General features: G+C 40.1%; 1 protein-coding gene across 3 annotated transcripts in view; it reads right to left on the bottom strand.

Moving 5' to 3' along the window:
• Nucleotides 1-4,793: 4,793 nt before the first annotated feature.
• Nucleotides 4,794-27,696, bottom strand: part of LIG4 (DNA ligase 4) — a 73,275-nt gene continuing 50,372 nt past the window's right edge. For 2 of the 3 annotated variants that reach the window (XR_004299185.1, XR_004299183.1), the window contains 2 exons: nucleotides 9,738-9,831; nucleotides 4,794-6,214 (listed from right to left, as the gene is read on the bottom strand). The gene's annotated coding sequence lies outside the window, so the exon portion shown is untranslated. Of the gene's footprint in view, nucleotides 6,215-9,737; nucleotides 9,832-11,227; nucleotides 11,398-27,696 lie in introns of all 3 variants that reach the window. The other variant, XR_004299184.1, reaches the window with a different exon arrangement.

Below are 27,696 nucleotides of genomic sequence, written 5' to 3'. Positions count from 1 at the left end.
GGACTCTTTCATGGGGAAGCAAGATAGGGAAGAAAGATGGCAATGTCCACCCAACCACAGGAGATGTGGCCTGGGCGCAGTTTTCCATCCTACTTGGCTGATTGAGGTGTTGAGGTGTATCAATCAGAGGGGTAAAATTTCCTCATTCCATGCCCTCACAGTGGTATTAATGTGGATCCTGACAGGGTCTGCAATACAGATTATACTTTAGCCCACATGGAGGAAAAGATTGGCAAAGAATAGACAGGTTATTAGAGCCGCAACCAAATGACATAGTGGGAGTACATCTCCAGTGAGATAAAACAGTGCATATCAGGGTCTGGGGAGGTCAGTTGTTGGGCTAGGAAATTATAGTGTGGGATATTAAGACTAGGTGGCTGTTGAGTGTTTACAGATATAGGAGAGTAGAGAACAGAAGGGAGAATCCCCACTAAGAACAAGAGATGCCAAGCTTAAACAGTGACAGTGAGATTTATTCTCCTCTCCCAGATGGAAGTGGTGAGTCTAATGTCTGTTGGCTATTTCAGCTAGGTCCTCTAGCAGAGGGATGTCAGGATAGATAAAAACGGAATTTGGGTCAATAATGCAACATGGCTACTACTAATCTTCATGAAAAAGAATAAATTAATAGAAAGGTATTCTCTAGAATAAAACATGTAACCGATACTCCATTTTTGAACTGTCAAGTACACACCAAAAATGTCATGTTATGTGCATAGCATAAAGGTTAAGATGGAAAAAGACACAGGGATATATTAAATGGAGATCAATAGTCAGAATTCAAGATAATCTTAAACTATGCTATAGAAACCAGAAATGTTTAACCAGAAAGAGAAAAACACGAAAGATTATAGCACTATTTAAATGTAGATGAGGGACTAAATCTGTGAATCTGAAGAATTTGGGAAGTTGGAACTAGTACCAATAACTTGAAGTTTCAGAGTTTATACTCTCTAAATACAAAGACTTTTCCCTTTTCTCCAGTAGTAGAGACCCCCAAACAAAAACAGAATGATCTGCCTCTGCAAAGGGGCACGATTATAAAACATGCTCCTTAGGGAAATATTTTGTCCACTATATTAACAGGTAAGAAAGAGATTGGAATTCTCAACCCGGTGATAACCTACGACTTCGAAAATCAACTCTGTGTTATTGCAAACAGTGTTAAGAACATTAGGATCCATGAGTGAGAATATCTCAGGGGCCATACCTAGAAGACATTCTCACGGTCAAGAGCAGGTGTTGACAATACGCTCTCCTGGCCGCAGTCTATGAGTTTTGTTTCTTCTTTTCCAGTTCTTATAAATGCTATTTCTTTTTTCTTGCCTTCCTCCACTCTTCATAGTGAACAGAAGTAGTAAGCATGGCCATCTTCATATCCTCTCTTATTTTAAGGGGAATGCCTCTAACATTTCTTCATTAAAAATTGTGCCAGGAAGGATTCCATTAAGGAAATGAAACCACTCCAACTATTTTAGGCATAAAATTAGTTAATATAGAGTGTTGGGTACTGATAAAATATTTAAAATGCTGGGGTAGTGGAGTCTTGACTATTCATGAGGGGGAAAAAAAAAATATATATATATATATATATGTATACACCCTGACTCAGCTTTCTGAAACATCCAGGAACGTAGCTTCCATCTAACTTCCACCTTCCAGATCTCATATGTTTATCTAACTGGAAGGACTGAATTCATTTTCAAACCCTGTCTGTGAAGGAAGCTGGGAAATGCAAATTTCTGCTTTGAGTTCCTGCAAAGACTCACTAGAAGGTATGCCGAGAGCCGGTGCTGTGACTCCTCTCCAACGTACCTTCTCTTCCGTGGACACTTACTTGCACTCTCAGTCATCCTTGTGTACACTCACCCACTCCCTTAAAGGGGAGGCCATAGTCCACGAATCACTGTACACATCTCTGGGTAATATCCTTTCCTCTTCCAGGTCGGTCATAATCCCACCTTACCGTCCTATAAGCTAAGGACTTAATGGCTAACCCCCTTCAGCACTACTTTTATTCATGCTGTGAAAAAGAAGGAAATGGTTTCATTTTTACAAATACATGCTTAAGAAAGCAAAGCTGAAAAGAGGGGTAGTTACTAGGGTCTTAGTTTCTGCAATTAATCAAGAGATGGTGTCTGACGTTTAAAATGGGTTCTCCTTCCACCCACTGCATGGGAGCATCTTAGCTGGGGGAGTTCTTTGTGTGGGGGGTTGAAGCGGAGGACCCAAATCCGTATTTCCACAAGGTCTGAGCCCCTCATGGTCTTGTCTGTATGGACTTGCTGAAGTCTTGCACGAATTTTTCCCACCGGACCTGACATTGGAAAGAGGTACCCCAAATCATTACCTCGGATTCTAGCACATTCCTCCTCACTCACATTGCCAGCAGCAGCACTAACTCCCCACGCTTGACAGGATAAACCCTCCGGCTGACATAGAATATTGTGGGGCTATTGGATCAACGGCATGAGGAAAGCAAAATGGCAGTCTCAATGGAGACATTGTTACATCCTGTGATGAATCACCTCTCCCTTAGGCCCTAGACTTCTGAGAGAGCAGAGTCTAAATTCATGGTGATGGATAACAAGGATTTTGCAGATGGGCCTCAGGTGTAAGAGTGAGAGGCACCATTGCTGCTTTTACCACTGGTTCTCCGGTCCTGTGTTCCAGCTGTGGAGAGACAGCGTTCTCTCTTCATTGATCTTGCATTGCATTCAGTCCACCCCGTAGGACAATAGCCCACACTCAGGAGGTATTTTCTCCCAGTTGATGCTGTACCTGAATTGTCAGGAGCCAGCTGCATCTCATAACTGGGCACATAACGTGAGTGAATGCCATGGTATGAATCTATTGCCTTGCGTACTTTGCCATTTAAAAAAAAAAAAAAAGGAAAGAGAGATAACTTGGTTAGAAATAGTGTTGTGTGGAATACTATGAAAGAGAATTAGGCATTTCATAAGTTTACAGCGGGAGCTCTAGAAGAGATATGGCAGGCATGGAAGTCGAATCCATATTGAAAGTAAGGATATGGGCCCCCACTATAATGGAACTGGGCCCATGGGGTCAACTTGCCACCAGACAGTGATGTCATATCTGGGGTTTGGCGTCTGTCTCTGCTCTGGTAGAGAGGGCCCTTAGCAGTGTTGGTCATTGGCTCAGCTTTGTGGACTAGAAGTCCATATTATTGAGGACTATATTCAATTTTATAAAATTATGAGGTCTTTTTTTGGTTATCTTTTCTTTCTTTTATTTATTTCTAATAAAATTGCATTGGGTTCAGAGAACGTATGGTACGAGTTACTTTATTTGGTGTTTGTTTGCTAATACCTGATTTATGAGTCAGTCACAATTTTTATAAATGCTCTATAGTACACTTGAGAAGAGTCTGTTTTAAGTCTATGTGTATGTATTTTCTTTCAAACCAGATTATATACAAATGCTGTTTTTAACTTTTCAAAAGTAAATGTACTATGAACATTTGCTTATAAAAACTCCAACACATTGCTAAAAATAAACTTTTTAAACTTAAACCCGGAACCTGTCCACAGAAGTTGTGTAAGTCCCCGGATCCTCATTAAGACATGCTGCTTAGGGGCCCCGGGGTGTCAGGGCACCAGAAGGAGGCTGTCTGTGGACTTCAGAATGTGTAAAACTCAGGAGTCTTTGTAACTGCCCACATTACTTTTGTTTCTTGCTTTCTCTACCTCATTCTCCAGAGAGTCTGAGAGTAAAACTTTCCCAAAGAAAGAGCTCCCCTGCTCACTAAAAAGCCTCAGAGAGATTGGGAGGATTAGGGTTCATGCTATGCCAGGCAGGGAGGAGATCCAACCACAATAGAGAACAAACATGAGGTGCTAGCTTTTGAAGGGAGGCAACCTAGCTGTGTTCCCCAAGTGTGCTGGGACGAAGAAAGGGAAAAGAGGGGGATACCATTTACAGAATGAGAAGAGCTGGGGGCTCCTCCCTTTTGGGCTCCGTCTTGTCTCTGCTTGGAGCCTCTCTGAGAGAGAGAAATACGTTCCAGCTCTGTGGAGACGTCTGCGCAATTTAACAACTTGACTAACACCCTTGCTAGGAACCAAGTCACTGAATTTTGCTACACTTTCACCCAGACTGTGTAAAAAATAAGCCCTCGGGCTTCTGCTGACCAGCCTTCTTGTGGGCAGAAGGCCACTGTCTGATGTGGAGGACCACAGGGCGCACCCCCATCGCCTTGGAGGGCCCTGGGTCTGACAGAGGCTGATCTTTCCGAGCTTTCACGAAGCATTTCACAGCAACTTTCTCACCCTTGTCTTTGCACCAAGCTTTCCCGACAGTGCTCTGGATTGGATGTTTGCTCAGAAGCCATTTTTTAATTTTAGCCTTGTTTGGCATCTGGAGAGCTGGGAGCCTTCCAAGCCAGCAAGTCACGATTTCATTTCATTGAAAGTCCTTCCTTGACGTATTCCTGTCCTCTTGCAAATTTTATCCCGAGCATTGGGAGCCACCAGGTAACACTGGCCACCCCCGGAGGGAAACCTCCTCTGCTGGATCACCCAGGACGTCAGGTGGACCTCCTGCCTTCCATGGGCCTCAGGTGACAGCGTTGGCCTCGTATGTCTAAAGTCACTGCCCGCACCTCGCCATTTCCAATCAGAGCCCCATTCCTGGCATACGGGGGAGGACTCAGTCTCCAAAACCTCACAGTACATTTCCAGTACTACCTCTCAGCCAGGATGTGCATCCTTAATTAAGTACTGCCACTTTCAGCTAATGGCGGTACAGGAAGGGGAAATGGGGGGGGGGGGGGGGTTTGGGGGGGGGTGGGGCAGCAGCCCAGGTAGACAGGTGATAAATGGAGAAGAAAAATAATCAAAAACCCTAATGCTTGGCATAATGTTTCCTAGGGCCAGGACAGAATCTAGCATAAAGACATGATTTTAATCATCGAGATCCTGTTTTCTGTCTCAGCTCTGGATCTGGCATTACTTAATGGTACGACTTTGAGAGCATCAGTTTGCCTATTGGGGTCCCCAGTAGTTCTCTTCCGAGGAATGAGGATCTATAATGTCCCTTTAGTTCTCAAATCCTGAGCATGGGTTGCGTTTGACCTCCTTGTACAAAGAATAAGCTCCTTACCCTTCATGTCCGAGGATGATCACTAGGCAGAGTGCCCTGGGTAAGCTGCACCATCTTGTGTCCCCTCCCAGCCCAAGGTTTGCATGTCGAAGATGTGCTCTCTGTGTTCCTATTCAAGGAGACATGACCTGTTGCAGCAGTCACTGTATTTCCCTGTGTGTTCAATTCTCCTTCAGTACAGGTGTTCAAATTGAGACCTATCGACTTTGTTCTCTATCACCAGGGTCTCATCTGCCTCCTCACTGTCCTTTGCTAATTGATAACAGATTGCTTCATATTAAGCATGGGTTCTAACACTCAGAAGACAAAAGGGAGTTCTGTCTCCCACCTCGTGTCACATAGCCTGTTGTAGTCTAATATCACTGAATATTTTCTGAAGGAGTACAAAAGGAAAATGGATGTTTAAGGCCATATGATCAATACTATGTTTATCTATGGAGAGTGAGAAACATTGAAATTATTGTAAACCAATGAATACCATCCTGAAAAACTGTAACAAAAGGAAGTCCATTCAGCAAATTTCATTATCTCAGAGATGGGAAGAAGAAAATAGAGATTTAAATAAGTTACCTTTAAAGAAAACTATCAAGTATTAAATAAGCATGCAAGGGATTGTCTCTGAACTCCTAAAAGTACTTCTTAATTCTAATTCAATTGGCATTTATGTCAAATTTATTTATATCATTAGCTTTCTCCTGAAGCATCTTATTTATCCAAATACATTTTAAGTCTCTTAAGGACAGAAATTTATTTCAGGTTCTCGATCTATATGTGTTCCTTCAATGATTATTAGTAATTACAGTTTGTGAAATACCATATGATAGGTAGTCTGCAGATCAAAAATAAACATCCAGGTTAATTTCAAGAAGCTTACAGCCTGTTGAGGGAGGATGTGGTGTTAACAGATGGGGTTAGGAGTCACGTTAGTTCCTCGACTGAACGTGGGCCCTGGATGGATTACCAGCTTCTTGCTCTGTGGTTTCATCATCTGTACGAAAAGGCTGATGGTACCTGCCTCAGCTGGAAAAATGACATGTGGTGTCCCTAGAATGTGCTTGGCGCTCAGCAAATACGGGATTCCGTCTGGCCTCTCCTGAAAACACAAGAATCGCGTGTTAAATAAGCATTTACTGTCAATATTATGAAAATCACGAACGTCCACTCTCCGAATCCTCACAATCACCCTCTGAAGAAAGCACAACCACCAGCCCATTTTATGGATGAGGACATTGAGGCCCAGAGATGTTACCAACAAGCTGCAGGGCTGGGACTTAACAGCCAGCCAGTCAACCTGGCCTAAGATTCTGGGTTCTTAACTACTTGGTTGGTTTACAAACCCAGGCATTTAAGAGAAGATGGTTTCTATTGTCATCTGTCTTCCAATATGTAAGTAAAAACTAAAAATGGATGTTTTTACTTTTCAGTTCTGATGAGACTGAATATGGTTTACCTTTACTTTTCATTGCACTTCTTTCAAAAATCTCTAATTTCCTTTCCTGTTAACTTAATCATCTATTGTTGATTTGCTGTAATATTTATTCTCCACTTATTAAAAGTAATAAATTTTGGTTGTCATGATTTGCAAATGTATTTCCATTCAGTCACTCAGCTAATACTTATCAAGAGTTTATTATGGGTGAAGTCATGTGCTAAGCACCTGAGACATAAGGAAGAAAGATCTTTTGCCCTCTGAGGGATTAAAGTCTACCTAAAGACACAGATATTTAAACAAATACACATGTTAAAGGGGCTATCAGTCTGATCCTTCCAATCTTCTTTTCTTCATTTACTAGCTGTAAGACATTGGCCAAACACTTAACATCTATTTCCTTCAATTTCCTTAATTATAAAAGCAAGGTAACAATGGTATCTACCTCATGGGATCATGTAGCGAGCTCACCGAGTAATCCATGGAAAGTGCCTAGCAACAAGTAAGTTGTAAAAATTTTACCTACAGATCAGGAGGCAATGTTTACAAGTAAACATAAGACACAAACAAACAATGAGGGCCATAAATGAGGTATAAATAAATATAAGAGTAGAGAGTCAAGCAGATTTATTATGATTACTCACAGCAGAGGAAGTTTAATGAAGGATATTCCAGGAGTGTTGGGGCTTATGGGCTGAGGAAGGTCTTACCCACCAGAAAGTCATGTGAGGAAGGGAAATCTTTGTTGAGCAAAAAGGGCAAGGCTAAGAAATAGTAATTTCAGTAAGTTACCTGAAACATGGCCCACTTAAAATGAAAGGAGAATGGGGCAAAACAGCAAAATGTATTGTGGTAATAGATTGAGAAATAGAAAGATATGTACATTTCATATTTATACTTATTCTCTATTTGACTTTATTCCACAAACTGAAGTATTCACCTCTGAGAAATAGTTTCCTGTTGGTGATTCTGTTAATGTGAGTTCAAAACTGGCACATTCTTTAATAAGCTTTTATAACGCTGTCTATTTTGAGAGAATGAGAGCGACAGGTATAGCTTATAGAAATCAACACCTGAAGTCATTAGGCAGATTATTACAATGTGTCACTAGCTGTGAGAACAAGAAGACAGACAGACCGCGTCATATCAGCACACGGCATAACTCGCACCCGCTCTAACGAGGGCTGGGAGACGGATAACGACCCCTTCCCACCAAGGCCATAAACTCCCAAGGATTTGGTTCATTGCACTATTACTCTGTTGGTAAAAGGAACGCTGTCGTTTGAACCTCTCACAATACTGGGCGTTAGGATTTTGTTTTTAATTCCATTATGCCTCCTTTCAGAACAGGCTCAGAAATATAAATGATCCCTCCAAGGCCACACAGCCAGTAAGGGATGGAACTGGGACCCTAGTTCCGATGTTTTTTCCACTACACAGTGCTTGAGTGTGCACACGTGTGTGAACACACACACACACACAATGGATTAATCAATACAAAAAAGCAAAGCTTTAGAAGTCAGTAACCTCACAGGCCCTAGTAATGCCATCAATTCTTATTCCAGAAAACAAGACAGGGATTATACTAATTTCTACTCCCTACATTTCTTCCACACCTCCCCACCTTTAACTGCTTACTCTAAAAACTGGTTTTATTTTAACCCAATTGTCACCCATAATATTGCCTGTGATAGAGTGAGAAACACTTGAGTTTTCTAAATTTCTTCAGAACATAACCCTGAAACATAAGGAACCTGCAATGATGAACTATAAGAGTCACAAGTTATCATGTACCCAACTTGGTCATTAGATTTGAGTGGCTTTGTTGACGTAGAATTGACCTACAATAAAAATGACTGATTTTAAGTGTACGATCTGATGAAGTTTACAGATGCATGGAGTCGTTTAGCCCCCACCACATGATAGATATTGGACATTTCCACCACCTCAAAAGTGCCTTCATGCCCCTTTCCAGCCTGTCCCAAGAACCCCTGTTCTGCTTCCTGTCAATACAATTCTGCCTTTTCTAGAATAACGTGTAAATGGAATTATAGAGTGAGTAGTCTTTTGTGTCTGATCGATCAGTGACATTCAAAGGTTCATTAAAGTTAGGGCCCAGATAAGTGGGAATTCCTGAGGGCTTACATAACAGAACGGATAGCTTAGTTTACTACCACGAGGAAGCAGTTCACCCAGAGATTATATCTTTTTTGAGTACATTTCCATGTTCTATGTGAGATCTAACCTGGATTCAAAAAGTAATTTTCCAACAGCCCTAGAAACTCGTGAGATGAAGGGAAGCTAATTGTGACCAGAGCTCATTGTTGGTTTTCGCAAAATCTCACTTAAGCCTTAAGAGATCATACTAACATTCGTTCTTCTTGTTTGTGCAAAGGAAGCCAAAAGTGGTTATGTGGGCAAATAATAGAAGTATTCTGCTTTTGTTGGGGGATCATAGGAAAATTATATTACATAAACACCTGAAAGGCTGTGCCAATTCTCGTATTGACGTGTTATCAATTATTATTTGAAATTTGTTTCTTTGTTTTACCAGGTATTTGGTTTTATTCGCTGTTTGTGTTTCATTTGTGGTTCTTATTCTTTATTCATAATTGAACCAACATCTATTTTACAACATTCTGCCTTGGGCTGTGATCATGACCATTAAGACGGTCCTTCTGTCGGAGGACAGAGAAACCAGAGGGGGTCGTCTGAGGAAAGAAACGGGGACGGACCGATTCACAGACAGCGTGGGTTTTCTTGGTGCCTAAACCCATTCCTTTTACAGCTACTGCCACACCAAAGTCTCTCTATCCACAAACCCCCACCACAAGACCTGAGTTTCTGAGCCCCAGCTTAAGGTACCCTCGCCTCAGACCTGGGGAGAGGAGGCTGAGTTTCAATGTACAAATCCAAACAGCAGACCACTGAGACTCAATGAAATAAAACCCTTCCATTGTGACTCTGATTTCAAGGCCTCTTTCTGCTCAAGATTTTGACTTTCTCTCCTTATGTTTCTTAAGCTCTTACTGTGTTTATGCACCACACTAACCCCTGGGAAATCAAAATAACTACAAGACATCATCCCTACCCTAGCGAGCCTCACAGGAAAAGGAAACATAAGTTATTAACTCTAGGGTTACCTTGTAACAACTATAATAGATACATGTAGACACATACTACTCACCTTCTCTGTGGGGATCAAAGGGGAATAAAGAGTGATCCAGATGACAGGTGGCCTTTGAACTGGGACTTAGAGACGAGGCAGGCAGAAGGCAAACCTGCATGAAAGCAGAAATAGAAAAGCTAACTGTGTGTTTAGGGAAACTCATGAGTATGAGTCTCTTCACCCTCATGATATTCCTAAAGAATTAAGAAATTCAATGTTCATTATATTCCCAAGCTAAAAAATAAGCGATGGTTAAAAATAATTCAGTGCATGCAGGTGGACCAAAAAAAAAAAGTAACCTATTTAATATTATTATTAATCCCTTAATTCTCCCTAGTTCAACTTTCTTGAAGTGTCTCTGAGCTCCATTTCATGACACTGGAAGTCTACTGAATTAATCAGTACATTTGGGAGGCAGCGGAAATCAAGGCACTTTCTTCACTCAGTTAGCTCTCGTCCTGCTGAGGGTCCTCGCCTGTGTGCCCTTTTCCTCAGTATTCCCTTCAGCGTCGCTTTCCGGAGCTTTCTCATCCTGCATCCCATGGTTTGCCAGTGACATCATTTCCTCTGCTTTTCTTCTCTAATGAGGTGGAGTCTGTATTTGTGGTTCTGTTCCATCTCCCTAATGTTAACCTCCTGCCGAAGGCAGGGCTCTGATTAAGGACATTCATGATTAGATTAAAATGTTCCTTCTCACTTTCCCCCTAACTATCTTTCTAACACATAATGCTATTAAAATACAGCTGCACTGTGCCCTGCTCCCTTATAGCTCAGACCGGAAGCTAAGTCCACATGTGTTCCAGATATCCGTAATTTTAGGGACAAGTTCTTGTTTAAAATATCCCCAAACTAGGTCTAAGATGAACAGGAAAACCACCACAGCACTTCAAATGACAAATAAGGCAAAATAAGACTCTTATTGACCCCTCATCACCACCATCCCTAAAGATGTACAGAGAATTATGAGCATCTTTACACGACGGCAAAGATACGGATGTAATTCAAGGCTCTTGGATTTGAGGAAGTTATAACCAGGATTGGAAACAAGACATTAAAATATGAGCCCTTAGTCATGAAGTATGGCAAGAGTTGATGTTCATAGTAGAGATATGATGGGTTGCTTAATAAATTTTAAGAATAAAAATTGTTGCAGTTCTCTGTAAAAATAAAAAAATCACTTCACGTTGACTTGTAATGCACTAAATTGCTACATCCTTCCCTAAAACCTAGATTATCAAATGCACAGCTTGCTTGTGCCTTGAAATTACTGTCATTTTAGTTTGCCAGCTAATACGTTTTCTTTTCTTCAACCCTGGTTGGGGCAGGAGAGGAGGGGAAACTAACCTTGATTGAGACCATCCTTCAAGTCTAGCATTGTGTTAATAGTAACCCAGATGCCTTTTGAAACTCAAGTTAAAGCAACTTGAAAACCACCCCCATTTCCCTAAGGAATTCTACCTGCCCTCACCCTGGGGGGTGGTGGGGCGGTAAGGTAGGAGAGGACTTACAGTTTTATAAGCCTTCTCACTGTGATCCCTTGTGATAGCTCAGGAACTGGCCGCTCTTTTGGTCCGGTGTAGTCTGTGTGCCCTGGACAGGTGCTCTCCCACAAGATGAGACTCGGTTAAAAAATCTGTTTTTCTCTCCAGATCCTGTATTCTGGTGTCTGTCTTTTGTGCTGGAATGACAGTGTGATGTTTTGTATTGTGTGAGAATGCTGGCGATTTGTCTCAATATCTAGCAGACCACCTGATCAAAAAATCAACTTGTAGTTGGTTAAGTGGCCAATATTTGTTAGTTGTTACCACAACAAAGCCTAGTAAAATTCAATGAATACAGGTGAGGTCACCCTCAGCTTTCCAGCCTCATCTGCAACCATTTTACCCAGCTCCTACATCAAAGAGTTAGGGTTCTGCATCCCACACCCTCGATCTATCTCGCTCATGTGACCTTGTTCCCCCAAAGTCTTCCAAACTTACATTGCTTCCAGAAACTTTCTTAAGAAGCAGATACAGCATTGCTTGGTCAGTGATATCCTCCTGAACCCTGGTTGAGTACCATTCCTTATCACCTGAGCAGCTCACCAATTGAAAAAAAAAAACAAAACTATACAATATTAGAACTATCTGTGAATCTGTCTCCTCCATTAAGTTATAAGCTCTACATGTCATTTCATATTTTTGCAATATGTAATTATAATATTTTAAAGGGTAATCTTTGGACTACTATCTCTCTAGACACATCAAAAAGCCCAAAGATTATGATATTTTGTCTTTTGCTTCTAATTTGTGTCCTCAAAGCACCTTGCACAGTTCCAATGGAAAATAGGTGCTCAATATAGATTAGTGGATCTGACTTGAATAATGAGCTATGTTATAAAAGGGCTGAATTATATCAATAATTAAAGTTTTAGTCAAATCCTGTGATAAAGAACAATGCTTAATTCACCCTAGAAAGGGCACAAAGCTCTTGATAATGACAAGATTAAAAGCCTATTAATATTTCAGGAAAAGTGTGATCATTTACATCTGTCTATTATGCCCTCCTATTTTTAATGCTATGTCACTTTAGGACTTAACATATTAACAATATGAAATTCAATTTTCCATTTATTTGACGTTTCTTCTTGGGTACTTATTGAATATAAGTAACAGCAAATATGAAGCTCTGAAAGCTCTAAAATTATATAGTTCTAGGGAGAACAAACAAGGATAAACTACAGAGCACCTATAAATCAAATAAAATGCATCTGTACTTGGTGGGAAGAAATCTGAGTTTAGGAAAGACACTTAAAATATATTTAACAGAAAGAGTCAAGTAGTCAAGGAAAAAATGCCTCTTAAAAAGAAATATCTAAAATAATGATAATCCTGTTGAAATGATGGGTGAGATCATAAAAATAACAGCTGTTCGAAGTGGGTTTTAATTAAGTCACTAAGGCAGATGACATTCGTGAGATTACGTTATTCCTGTCTTATCTGTTGTTTCACACAACAGGATACTATCTACTTTCTTTTTTTTTTTTTTTTAAGATTTTTATCTATTTATTTCAGAGAGAGAAAGAGACAGAGAGCACAAGCATGAGGGGGGGTGGAGAAGGAGAAGCAGACTCCCCGCCGAGCAGGGAGCCTGATGCCGGACTTGATCCCAGGATCCTGAGATCATGACCCAAGCCGAAGGCAGACTCTTAACTGACTGAGCCACCCAGGCGCCCCTATCTGCTTTCTTGTAAGTGAATGAAATGTAACTTTATAGAACTCAAAATTCATTTGCAGAGAATTCAATATGAGAATATACTTGTATCAAGAGTACAGCGATAGGGGCGCAGGGTAGCTGGGTCCGTTGAATTTCCGACTCTTGGTTTCGGGTCAGGTAATGATCTCAGGGTCATGAGACTGAGCCCCACATTGGGCTCTGTGCTCAGGGTGTAATCTGCCTCTCCCTCTGCCTCTGCTCCTTACCCGTCCCCTCTCAAATAAATAAATAAGTAAATAAAATCTTTTTTAAAAAAAGAGTACAGTGATAATTAGATTATTAACCAGGCATAGGATTGTCTTCACTATTGATATCTCCCACTCTATAATTTCTATTCATTTTATTTCCCTAAAAGCTGCCAGTTGGCGGACCCCACACTCTAATGCACACTTCAAATTAGGTCTCACATAAGTTTGTTGAGGAAAATGCTTATTGCTCAAAGGAAAAATATATTATTAGGCATTCAATTTTATTAAAATCCCTCCTCATTGAGGTATTCTATCAACAAAAGTATTTGTTAAATTGCAAGTGTTTTGGGTAAAGATTTGTTCATACCTTGGTCTCAGAAATAATGTTACATTTTACTCTATGCTTTCAGTAGAATCTGGAATCTCTGTATAATACAGAGCATTCTTGGACAGCAGCTTGTATAAGTTCATTATGTAATTAGAAATTGCATAATTGCAAAATGCATTTGTAATTTCTAGCTTGAGAGAGCAAATATTCTCAAAAATCGATGATTCCTCAGCAAGGTGCATCCAGGTTTGACCCTTGCACATATTATGGTGGGTTACTTTGAAATATTACCACCATCAAGAAAAAGGAGCAGCTAGTGCCCAGCATACTGGCTAAATGGCTAATTCAGTGAAAGACACTATCATTATCTCTCGAGATTTCTCTGTGTGTGGCCCAGAGCTAGGTGCTCTGCATCCGTCTTCCTGACAAATTCCTTTATATGACTTCATTAATAGCTCTGCATTCAGGTCCCCCTGGGGTCAAAGAGAATCAGCGTTAAAAAAAGAGCCAAGTTAGCCTGGCTAGGACAGAACCCCTTGTAGAAGATACGGGAATATATATCGGACTAGGCATATATGTTAAACTCATTGAAACATTAATATATAAATAAGCAATTCATGTATAAACAGTGAGCTGAAGAAAAGTAAAATATAGGAGTAGTACTTAAACTATATATTATTTAGATGCCTTCTTGCTGGTTTAATATCACTGTAACATTACAGTAAAGCTAGTTCCCCCCAAATAACTCCCCAATGGTGCCTTGCTGACCAGTTTTCACATGAGAGGACTCCATCTTTTTCAGACAGTCGGTCACTGAAGTGCGATGCTAATCGGAATGGAGCTCCCCTTGGATCCCTAGCAACTGATGACGTTTCTCTGTTCAGGTAGAATGGCTTTGATGGCATGGAAGAGGTCACAGTTGGGCATCAGAAGACCCACACGGAGTTCATGCTCCAACGCTATGCTGATCTTGGAGTATAGATTTACATGCTCTGTGCCTCTCCTCTCTCATCTGTTAAATGGACCTAACAATAAGGATGTGTAGGGTTGTAGAAAAGATGAGATGACATTGCACATGTAAATACACATTATACATGGAGATGCAAACTCTGTGCCCTTCCACGGGTGGGCGCTCTGCCCATCCACCTCCACCACCCAGGCGGGCCCAGCCACACTGCATCCTGTCACCCACCCACTGGAACTCCCGTTCTGCTGCACTTGGAATGAAGTTCCTGACCCCAACTAACTCAATACTTCCAGACATGATCCTGAAACAGGAAAAAATGGGTAAGTAGAGAGAAAGAGTGGAAATGAAAGTTCAACAAGAGAAAGGAGAGGAAACAAGGTATTTAAGTAAAGGAATCAGGAATGGCTTGGGGAGCAGAAATCATCGAGGGTTCTATACATATGTATTATAGGATGATATGTGTGTATTCATACCGAGTGTATACATACAATACATAAATCCCATATGTATACACAAATCTCCCATTAAAATGAGAGGTGCATGTTTTTTTTTTTTTTTTTAAAGATTTTATTTATTTATTTGAGACAGAGAGAATGAGAGAGAGAGAGAGAGCACATGAGATGGGGGAGGGTCAGAGGGAGAAGCAGGCTCCCTGCCGAGCAGGGAGCCCGATGCGGGACTCGATCCAGGGACTCCAGGATCATGACCTGAGCCGAAGGCAGTCGCTTAACCAACTGAGCCACCCAGGCGCCCCGGTGCATGTTTTTTTTTAAATAAATGAATGATTTATAAATTTCCTTTACCTCAATAATTTATCAGTCTCTTCAAAGATATTGATAGGCAATTAGATTGGAGGTTTGCAAGCTTCTTTGAAATGAAGTCAGAAAGAACTAAATGGTATTCAAATTGTCATCCTGACAATTTTTGTAGAGCAAAATGTATTATGGGGAAAGTATAGTAGTTATTAAAAGACAATTCCGAACTACCATTTTTCAGAAGAACTGATTGATACCCAAGAAAGGATTATAGTTATTTTGGTTTTTATTAAAATAATCTTTCCTCACATATATTTTCCCAACTGTTCTTTTATTCAGAAGACATTAATGTAATTTTATCTAAGAAAGTTCCCCTCAGCACCCAGAGTTAGTTAAGAAATGAAAAGTAACTATCACAGATCTTGAATACTGCAGGGAAGTTGCTGGTCAGAATTGTATTTGAATTTTTCTGAAGATACGGGAACAAAAAAGTGCAAATAACAAAATTCGGTTAGTAAAATAATGTCTGACCTATTTGGCCAAAACGTAAGTTAAATTCGATTGGGCTTAAATGAGTGAGTGCAGTAAAATCATCGAGTAGACCTGGAGAAGCCAAGGCGAGGAGGAGGAGAAGGAGGAAGGATGGAAGAGGATCAACCCCAGCAGCACCATGCGGTGCAGAGCGAGGGGCCGATGTGACTAAAGAGGCACAAGCCTCCCCGTAGGGCCTGAGCCATGTGTCCACATGGTCCTCTGGTTTTGAAAGTTTATAATCTTGATTTTTTTTTTCCTTTGGAAGACAGTTGTCTTGGTCAGCTTAGGCTACTATAACAAAATACCATGGATTAGTGGCTTAAAAAACAGGCTTTTATTTCCTGAAGTTCTGGAGGCTAGGAAGTCCCAGATCAAGGGGCAGGCAGATCTGGCTCCCGGTGAGGGCCCTCTTGCCCTTTGCAACAGTGGTCTTCCCACTGTGCTCTCACAGGAAACAGATTGGTGTCTCTTCCTCTTTTTGTATGGGCACTAATTCCATCATGAGAGTCTCACCTTCCTATACTAATCTAATCCCAATTACCTCCCAGAGGCTCCACCTTCAAACACCATCACACTGGGGATTATGACCATGGCATGAATTCTGACTGATATAACATTCAGTCTATAGTAAGGGTCTCCAAATTTTGTGAGCTTCAGGCCCCACAAGCCTGCATCCTCCACAACAATCACTATGATAGAGCTACGGCTTTGTTGAAAAAGTCAGGAAAAAATGTGTGTGGGAAGATCGTTATCCAGGTATTTTAAAATACATTAGCTCATTCTGATACTCAGCTGTTCCTGCTTTGACCCATCAAGCAAATCTCTGTTTTACCCTCTTCTGCGGGTATGTTTTGCAGGGAAAGAGAAGGACAGATAGTATCTAAGTGGGTAAGAAACAATTCTCCCAGTGCAGCATTTGATCTTCCATTTTGAGGTTATTTGTTCTCCAATCCCAAGCCTCTGGAGGATTAGCTGTGTGAGTTGGGTTGCTTCTTGGCTTTGCCCATTTTTAGTTTAGGATTAATGTTTCCTATTCATGCAACCTTAGTTACTACTGTACATCTGCTTTCCAGCTTCCAAAATTTTGCCAAAATTTTGCCAAAATTTTACCCTCTCTGTCTTCTTTCTCTTTCTCTCTTTTGCAGATTTATGGTTTTGAAAAGTCCCAACAAAAATACCAGTTGGATTTCTGGGGGAGCAAAGCAGTCGGATTCCAAAGTATGCCAGGAAAAGAGAACTTACAAGACAGCTACAAGAATTCTGAAAAGCAAACAGTAACAGAGAGCAAGATATTAAAACATTATAATGCAGCAATAATCAAGAGATTGGCATAGTTCAGGAGGCTCGGGAAAACAGAAACAAATACCAGAGGGCATGAAGAAAAATACTGAAAAACTTGAACATGAAATGTTTGTAAACTATGAAAAGGCAAACCCCCGTAACCCAAGTTGAAAGGGAAGTACACATTAAGGAAACATTTATTTTTAAGACATAGGCCAGACCAAGGGATAATACCTAAAATGTATAAAGAATTACTTTAAATTTGTAGGAAAAAACTAACATCCCATTTTTTAAAATAAAAATGCAAAAATACAAGTGATAATGCAGAGGAGGGAAATTGCTTATATACATAGGAAACATGAAAATCACATGTTATTATAAAATAGAATTACACAGATACAAACTTGAAAAGGTAAGATACTATCTTTACCCTCATGTTGGTAAAGTTTGAAGTGTTTGACCTGCCATGTTGAAGAGAGTGTAAGACATAACCCTACCATCCCCTCTTGCTGGAACTGTGCAAACAGAGCAACTTAGCTCTTCAATATTTACACCTTTTTTTGTCCTTCGACCCAGCTACCCACCTGTAGGATTTATCTTATTAATTTACTTGTACACAAATGGAAATATATTCAAAGCATGAACAATAAATAAGCTAAGGGTCCTTGAAGAGAATGCCGGTTACTTAATCTCTAGTACATCCATAAATGCACATACTCTGTGGCTATTATAAAGAATAAAGTTGATTTTAACTTGCTAATATGGAAATAATTTCCAGGTGTTGTTAATTGTAAAGACTGTGGTTTAGAACAGTATGCAGTACAAAGTCTCCTTTGCAGATTTTTACATCTATGTATGAATCAATGCATTGAATGTCTCCAGAAGGAAATACAATAAATTATTATCTCTGTGGAATGAAATGAGGGTACAGAAAGGGGTTTTTGTTTTATATGCTCTTGATGGAAGAAATCACCATGTAAATATCTTGCATTTATATTTAAAATAAAAGCAAGTTAAGTAAGAATTAACTAACAGTTAAAATAAACAAAATTTGAATTACGGCAAGAGAATGGTCAATAAATAAACAGAATGAAACAGATACCTAAGAAGATATACCTTAAGGGAGACAGCACAACGCACAGGGAAGAACTTTTCAATAAAGGTTAATAAGAACTTAGAATAATTTGGCCAAAAAAAAAAAAAGGTCTTGGATCCTCACTTCACATTATGACCAAAACAAATTCCAGACAAATTCTAGGGTCAATTAAACAAAACACTAAGCTATTAATTAAACCATAGATAAACTGAAGGAAATATAACAGTCTTTAATAAACTAACTGGGGGAGGACCCAATGAACTTCAATGTAATTAAAAAGGAAATCTCAAAGAAAATTGATCCATTTGGTGAAATGGGATGAATTTAAGTTCAACCACAAAGATAGTTGACGAGATTTGTGGGGAATGTCCATCTTCCGCTTCTTACCATCGTTACCCAGCCTTTGGGGACCACTGTTGTTGGGGCAGGACAGCACCAACCCAGCTGCAGGGGTGAGGGGGAGAGGGGCCGACTGATTCAAACGAGTCAAGAAGCCTACTTCTTCTCTGGTCACAGTGGCTGGTTCAGGGAAAATCCAGTAGCCAACGGAAAACCCTAAGATGTGAGGGGATATTCACAAAGGTCTTCTGGGAAAGGGAAGTTTTCTCTTCTTTCTGCAGAAGACACTAGGAGAGACGCTCTCTCTTCTTATGAACTGTGTGATGTGAGAATGGAGGGCTGAGGTGTTGAAGCCATTTTGCTGCTGCAGGTGGAGTGATTGGGAGGGAGCATGGTGGGAGGTTGTGCAGCCTGCAGGGGGAGCGTGAGACCAACAGTGAGAGAGGCAGGGGGCACAATCAGGATGAAACGTGGTTCTGGGCATGTAGCTTGAGTTACTACACAAAGGCTCTCCTAAGGCCAGATTTCTAGCGGCAAACCCAGCTAATTAACTGTGTGTTTAGAACAGCTTGCACTGGGTTTTCCATAACTTGCAATACAGAATATTATGATACATATTTAAATGGATATTTTCTTTTTTTTTTTTAAATGGATATTTTCTCAAGATAATGTTTTGGATTTCAGGGAGGGTTTTTGAGTCCACAGACAGCGCCCCCAAATATAAAATCCACAATCATCCCATCGGAAGTAATCCTTCACTTTATAAATAATTCACAATGGGGCTCCTCTGAATATAATCTCCACTAGTGCCCTTAAGATGGAAACTGATTTATAAACGATTTCTATCCTAACGTGAAGTAATACCCTTCATCTCTTAGGATTTCACAATTTGTGAAGCTGTGTTATGTGCATTATCTCATTCAATCTAGGAAACCAAAGGAAGCTGGCGATGGCCAAGATCCTAGGAGTATTTTCTAGGAAGAGTTGACATCCATTTCAGTCCACCCAACAGGGATAGTGATTCACTTTGCAGTTCTACAGAATGATGCCAGTGCCATAAATCCCGAATTACCACCATTCACACATGACCTCATATCTCCCAAAACAAGCCCACAACAGTTCTATTTGATGGTCTGGTCATTGGTTCAGTAACCCCACTGCCAAGTGGGAAGCTCGCAAGCTCATTGGGAGACAAATGGGTGTGAAATTACTCACATTCACTAAATACATGACATTTGGAAAAGTTACTTAAACACTTGGAGCCTTGAATTTATCATGTGAAAGTGGAAACAATAAACACCCACATCACAGTTTTGAGCACTAAGCAAGAGCATCCCTTTCACACTTTTATTCTTCCTGTGACCTGTCTTACCCTCTTCAATGCTTCTTTCGTACACATATGCAAATTGTTGTACTTTCTTAATTTGGAAGTTTGATCATTTCATTCCCATGCTTAAAAGAGTTCAGTGATTACAGAATGGAGCCTGAAACCCACCTGAGGACTTCCACCACCGTTCACAACCTGGCCCCGGGCCACCTCCTCACCTCTGGGCACTTGGCACGCCTTCCGGCCATGTGCCCAAGATGCAGAGGCAGCTCCGAACAGCCCGAATGTTCCCTCAGCAAGAGGAAACTTGAGTCAGGCTTCTTCCTACTCTTTGCTTAGAGCGCTTACTTTGGAAACCTTGCAAATTCATTTTCTTCCTCTTTGTAATGTCTGCTAATCTTTTTAAAGGCCTCTTGCAAGTTGTAGAATCCAGGACTGTCTTTCTCAAGGACACAGAGTCATCCCTTTGAGATGTAAACATCCCAAGAGGTAACACCCAGGTTCTGTTGGACGGTAAGAGCCTAACTTTGGTGGGTGCTTTGCTCCCAGTTGCAAAACTATCTCTTGTCACAAGGACATGGGTTTACTTTTACTTTGGGTGCTGCCTTTTAGCAACCGCAGGTGGCCATGTTCTCCCCTCATCTATCGTTAAGGACCCCCTGCCCTTTGTTGTCATGGAGTGAAGCTCAGACTGAGCCCGGCCTCTCTACCCTACTGCAATGACCTTGAATAAATTCTCCTTGCTTGTCTACTTTTTTCTGGTGGGGTTTTTGCTTTGACAAGCCCCAAAGGCACCATGGTGTGGGGTGTTATTCATGCCTGGCTGAGCTCACGTCCCATCAACCTCAAAAAACCGTCTCTCTTTACCCACAGCTCTTTACGCCTCTTATGTCAAAGGATTTACCATGTGGTAAATTGCACTTGTTTCAACCCACTGGCCACTTCAGCTAGAAACTTTTGAAGACAAAAACTGTTTCTTTCAAATTTTTGTTCTTGCTGGTTAACCCAGTATGAGGTGCTCAGAGCAGTCTCCATAAATATTTGGTATCTATCAAGCAGAATATGCAACCTGCATCTCACCAAACAGACTTTTAGCCTCTTATTTTATTGGACCTTAAAACTAAGTTCGAGCCAGAAAGGAAGTTGGAGGTCAGAAGGAAAATCTCATAAGTAAATCAGGAACAAAATACTAGTATCACTTCTCAGCAAAGATAATGAGGATACTGAGACCATAGGCTCTCTCCTTCCAGGAAATAAACACTATGTGGGAGGAATGGTGGCAAAACCAAAGACAGCGACTTCAACACCTTCCAAAGTATAGTTTCCTCCAAATAAAATGGAAGCATCTCATGGATATTTCCATATAGCTTAAGACAGCTGTGCTTTTCCCAACTGTATTTTCAACATTACTAAAGCAGATGTTGAGAAATAATAATTGTGAAAATACTATGAAGAGGAAAAAAAGAAAAGGAAGAGAGAATGAAAAAGAATACTAAACATTTTGGACCCTTATAATTTTGGGGGAACTGTTCTAAGCGATGCGCCCTGGCCGTGCAGCGGGCACATGGACACTGAGGTCATAGGCACCAAGAGGCTGGCTAACCATCCAGATTCACTCCGCTAGCGAGCCGCACGACCCGGATTCAAGCCCGGGCACATCATCACCCGAGCCTGGGATAATGCTCACTGCATTATAATGAAGCAACACGTTCACTTATGGATAAATTCAGATGTTGCAATCCAAATGGTACTGTTGGTGTGAGACACACTCAGATATGCACTTACATGTTGTAATGAGCTCTATAGAAAATAATCACTACTGATGAATTACTGAACTCTGCTTCTGAAACTAACGATGTATTATATGTTGGCTAGTTGAATTTATTTTTTTTAAAGATTTTATTTATTTATTTGAGAGAGAGACAGAGAGACAGAGCATGAGCATGAGCAGGGGGGAGGAGGCAGAGGGAGAGGGAGAAGCAGACACCCCCCCTCCGCAGGGAGCCCGCCATGGGACTCGATCCCAGGACCCTGAGATCATGACCTGAGCTGAAGGCAGATGCTTAACCGACTGAGCCACCCAGTTGCCCCAGCTAATTGAATTTAAGTTAAGAAAGAAAGAAGAAAGAAAGAGAAAGAATGAAAGAAAGAAGAAAGAAAGAAAGAGAAAGAAAGAAAGAAAGAAAGAAAGAAAGAAAGAAAGAAAGAAAGAAAGAAAGAAAGAAAGAAAATAGTCACTAACTTTGCCAACAAACAACCCAAGATCTTGGGGAGAGGATTGTATAAAAACTCCTTCCCATCTTAGTTTGCCCGCCATACCTCTTCTAAAGAGCATAGATGCTCAAAGTGAAACCAAAGCAGAGTATGCATAAATCAAACTAAAGTTATTAGCACTTTAGTTTCATGTGCCCTAAAAATCTCTCAAAATGAATAAATATGGATGAACATTATTTTCCTATACAAACCACCTGCAGTTTTTTAGCAAAGGTGTTTTCAGGGCGCCTGGGTGGCTCAGTTGGTTAAGCGACTGCCTTCGGCTCAGGTCATGATCCTGGAGTCCCTGGATCGAGTCCCACATCGGGCTCCCTGCTCGGCAGGGAGTCTGCTTCTCCCTCTGACCCTCCCCCCTCTCATGTGCTGTCTCTCTCACTCTCTCTCAAATAAATAAATAAAAATCTTAAAAAAAAAAAAAAAAAAAAAGGTGTTTTCAGATCAGCCAAAACAATTTTTCCCTCCAATTGAATATAAGTACATAGAATATTATGAGCAAAGAAACTCATATTTTCCCAAGAAAAAAGGGCAATTCTACTTGTAGAGACTTCATTCCAGGTCGAGAACGATGAAATCCTCATAGGGAATAATTGCATTCCTGTAGGGTGCTCTGGAATTTTAAATTGCTTGGCACCTTGATATTAAATCACTCAGAGGTCCCATTGGTCACTGTTTGCTAATGCACACTGAGCCAGCAAGGGAATGGGCATTTGAAAAGCATTTTCTGAGAATGATCAAAGATATTCATTTGGAGTTTTAATAAGAAGGGCTAGGAAAGCTCAACAAGAAAATAGTTAAATTAACTTCAATTTTATGATTTTTTCCAGAGGTAGATATCAAAGTAGCCTAGATGAAAAGTAAATTAATTTTATACTATTTTAGAGACTTCACATGGATTATTACTCATGACCTTTAGGAGGCACATTGGTTTTATCTATTTTGGAATGAGGGTAGCTTCAAGTTAAACTGAACCACATCCAAAAAGTAAAAAATTGGTAAACTGAACTACATCCAACCACTGAAACCCGTTGATGTGAGGCACCACGTACTAGTGAGTCCAAGCTCACGTCACCATGTTACCTGGTAATTACTCTTTCTGAGTAGAGAACAGTCAATTTACTTTTCAGTAAATTATCCCCTAGATAATACACTTCTGGATAAATATACTGAGTTTTTTCCATGGCTGTGTGTTACACTGCATTTCCAAGTAATGCTGACTTTGACAAATATTGACTTTGTGGATCCTACTGTCTTACACAGAATTTGCTAGACTGAATGGTTAGTGTTTTGTCCTTATGTTTTCTGACTTTTCTCTGGGATTCAACAACATCTACTGTCCTCCTTAAAAGTTCTGTCTTCAAATGGATGGATATTTAAATGCCTACTTAACAAATCCAAATGTGTGTTCCTCAGTCAGCTTAACCACCCGTGTGATGGAATTTTACTTCTCTTTCTAGATCAAGTGTGTAGCACTTCCATCACTGTCTGTCCCTCATTTCTTTTCTCTCCTGTGTCTAGTCTTCTCCAAGTCTGGAGGATTTTGCTTTTTCCATCCCATAGCTGCTCTGTCCCCTCGGTCCTCATTGTTTGGACGCTGCCTTGGTTTAGGCTCTCGTTATAGGTTTCACAAAGGCCTCCTTCACGCTATTCCTTACCATCCATCCACTCCAATACATTCACAACCTGAATAAACCTAATCATGTTGCTCCCATCACGCTGCTGTTCTCTGGAAAGTCTCCCGTAGCTTCCCATAACCTACATAATAAATCTGAGTTCCTTAGTAAGACTTTTCAAGATAGAATACTGCCCAGTTTTTCATCTCTATTTACTTTCTTCTCCATCTGCAATTTATGCAGCAGTAATTCTCAGCTACTTATAATTTTGCAAATTCACTGTTATGGATTGAATAAAATCTATATGTTAAAGCCTTCATCCCTAACTTAATAGTATTTGGAGCTGGGGCCTTTGGAAGGTAATTGGGTTTAGATGAGACCATGAGGGTGAAGTTCTCATGATGGGATTAGTGCCATTATAAGAAGACAAAAGGCTCCAGAGCTTTCTCCGTTTCCTTGCACACACACCGAGGAAGGGCCATGGGAGTACATGAACACAAAGTATGTAAGCCAGAAAGAAGGTCCTCACCTCCGGTGGTGTCAGGATTTTGGGTGTTAGCCATTCTAATAGATGTGAAGTGAGATCTCTCTGTTCTACAACAGGTATGATTTTTGCTGTGGATTTTTGGTTGATGTTCTTTGTCAAGTTGAGGAGGTTCCCTTTACTTCTAATCTGCTGAGAGTTTTTATCATGAATCAGTTTGAGAATTTTTCACATGCTTTTCTTTCTGCTTCAATTGATAGGATCAGAGGCTTTTTCTTCCTTAGCCCATTGATACAGTGGATTATATTAATCAACTAAACTGTATCTTTTCACTGTTAACATTATTGCATAGCTACAAAATCCAAGACTCTGGTATGAAACAACTAGAATTAATAACTTGAGAAGGTGGCTGTACACATTACAGCAATAAAAATCAATCATCTCTGTATATTTCATTAATAAGCACCCAGAAATGGACACAGCAGGAAAAAATATCATTGACCATATTGACACAATTATGAAAAATCTTAGGGATATATTTGACAAGAAAGGTATAGGACATATATAAATATTCTGAACTATTTTTGAAAAACAAAGAATGTAACTTGTTTTAGCTCTTCTAGATCTCTTTCTTTTTCATAAGAATTTTAGAATCAACCCGTCAATTTCTGCAAAAAAAGGGGGGATTTTTTGGGGGAGTTTTCATAGGAATTAGATTGAATCTGTATGTTGATTTAGGGCATATTGCCATCTTCACAATATTAAGTCTTCAATTCGTAATTGATTGGGGTTTAAATGTACTGTGTCACTGTTTGTTTTATATTTCTCCCTCCTGTTCTATGTTCTTCTGTCTTTTATGGGGGAGGGGGTTAGGAATAATTAGATGTTTTTACCATATTTCCCTTCCTTCATTTCATCAGTTCCACCTTCTATTGCCCTTTCTTAGTGATCATTCTAGAAATTATAACCTACATCCTTGACTTAACGATAGTCAAGTAAAAAGGACTACTTTTAGCAATTCCTAGACCTTAGAACATTTTCAGTCCACATATTCCCTTTTTCTTGCCAATGTAATTGTCACCTGCATTTTAATTTTATGCATATTTTAAATTCCATGGATGTTTACTACTATTATTTTGTACAATCAATATTCTTTAGATTTACTCACATATTTACTCAGTCTGTTGTTTTTCACTTTTTCCTTAACACATAGTCTTCTGTATGGAATAATTTCCTTATATGTGTGATCATTGTCCTTGCACCTAATGAACTCACCTCCCCATTTCTTTTTTTATAGTTCTATAGGCAACAAATTACTCCAGTGCTAGTTTTTCTGGAAATACCTTTATTCTGCCTTCATTTTTTGAAAGGTAGTTTCAGTGAGTAAGGAATTCTTAATAGCAATTATTTTCTTTCTGCACTTCAAAGATATTACCCAATTATCTTCTAAATTCTATTTTTTCTGTTGAGAGATCAACTGGAATTTTTATTGTCTGTATGAAGGGAATGCATCTTCTTCCTCTGCTACCTTTAAGAGTTTTCTCTTTTACTTTTTACTTTGCTTCAACAGTGTTGCAATGATATGCCTGGGCGTGGTGCTCTTTGCATTCATCCTGCTTTGATCTGTGGTACACTCTCTTTTTAAGGTTTATCTTAAATTATCTCTTCAAATTGTTTCTACTTTATCCATTCAAATATTGCCTCTGCCCTATTCTTTCCCCTCCCCTTTCTGACTTCAATTTCACATGAGACCTCTTTCATTTCTTATGTCTCTCATGTACTTTTCTGTATGTTACATCACTTCTCTCTGGATATTTCAATGGACAAATCTTCCCCGCACCTGAATATAATCTGCAATTAAAACTGTGTATTTCACCTCCTGTATTTTTTCAGTTGAGGGCCCTTGAAGTCTTTTTACTACACTTAGATTCTCGGGAGAAATCCTCCAGACTGACATCCATTGCCTTGAACCTAACAATCACAGTTATTGTAAGGACTGTGTCTAGCAACTCCAGCATCTGGATCACCTTTTTCTATTGTTCTACTTCTACTGTTTGTTTTTTCTTTTGTCTGCTTTTTGACATACCGGGTAATTATTGATTTAATGTTGGATATTAACATAACGAATTGTAGAGTGTATCTATGTGAGCACCTAGCTTTTGACAGCAGTTGTAATAGAGAGAGAACCTCCTAACCTGATGTGGAACTGATTTCGGCAGCATACGCACCTCTGTCTCCCACCTGGGGATGAGGCTGTTTTCTCTCTAGTCTGTGGCCACAAGAGTAAAGTTCCTGGTGCTGAGTTGAGTTTGGGGTTTCAGACTCTAAAAGACATGGTCAATTTCGGGTTTACACTTTTCTTAGAAAGCAGTCCTTCCATCATTCCAACTAGAGTCTGGGATGTCTAAGAGAGTGCCTCCTCCCTGGCAGGCCCAAAACTCAAGTTCATTCATCCAGGCTGGTGAAACTTACAAAAACCTTGCTTACACCTCAGCCTGAGGAATTGGTCCCCCAAATCCTAGCTGGTTTGGTAGGCTGACTTTCAGTCCTAGAGTCCTGGTGCTGTGAGAGAGCCAAAAGCTCTGCATGGTCACCGCAGTCTGCTCAGATTTCTCCTTGGTTTCTCAGCCCCTTGTCTAACTTATTTTAAATATCAGCAAATGCCTCATGGGGAGTGCAGCATGGAAGGTCAGGCTCGACTCAGTGATTTTCTCTTCTCCCAGTGATCTTGGAATCCTCAAATTTTGGCAGCTTTGGCTGCTTTCTGATGTCTCTGAACAGATTTTTTGGGAGGGTGAGGAGATGGGTGACAAGGGTTATTTTATATGTTACTTTTCTAATTTTGGAGGATACAGAAGGAGTGCTTTGCTAGAATCAGGTCCATCGTAGCTGGAAACACAAGTATCTACTGGAATATTTAAAGCAAATCCAACTTGCTATACCATTTTGTCTGTAAATATTTCAACATGTACTACCAGCAGATAGGATGTTGCTTTAACACAAGTCTATTATCATAAAATAACAACAATTACTTAACATAATCTAATATCAAGTCAATGTCACATCATGTCTTCTCAAATGTCTAAAAAAAAAAAAAAAAAAAAGGTTCCTGAATTTGGATGCAAATGAGGCCCAAATGTTGTATTTTATTGATGTTCCTTTTAATCTATAACAATCTCCTCTCTATTTTGTCATTTTCACTTATAATTTAAGAAGTAGTTATTTTTTTCCATGTAAAATTTCCCGTATCTTCAATTTTGCCGATTGCATTCTTGGTCATTTAACTTGTTCCTCTAACCCCCATGTATACTATAGGAGGGGTTATACAGAGAGGTTTGATTGTATTTAGGTTCTTGACAAAATTGCTTCAGAGTACACAGGTAAGTTTTTATTATCCTACTCTTTGGTTAAAAAAGATGTTATTTATTTGAGAGAGAGAAGGAGAGTACACGCGCGAGAGAGAGCATGAGTTGGGGGGTCGAGGGGTGGGGAGCAGAGGGAGAGGGAGAAGCAGACTCCCCGCTGAGCAGGGAGTCCGA

This window comes from Phoca vitulina, unplaced genomic scaffold, assembly GCF_004348235.1.
Source record: "Phoca vitulina isolate PV1807 unplaced genomic scaffold, GSC_HSeal_1.0 scaffold5, whole genome shotgun sequence".
NCBI lineage: Eukaryota > Metazoa > Chordata > Mammalia > Carnivora > Phocidae > Phoca > Phoca vitulina.
This window is presented reverse-complemented; position numbering and strand designations above follow the sequence as displayed.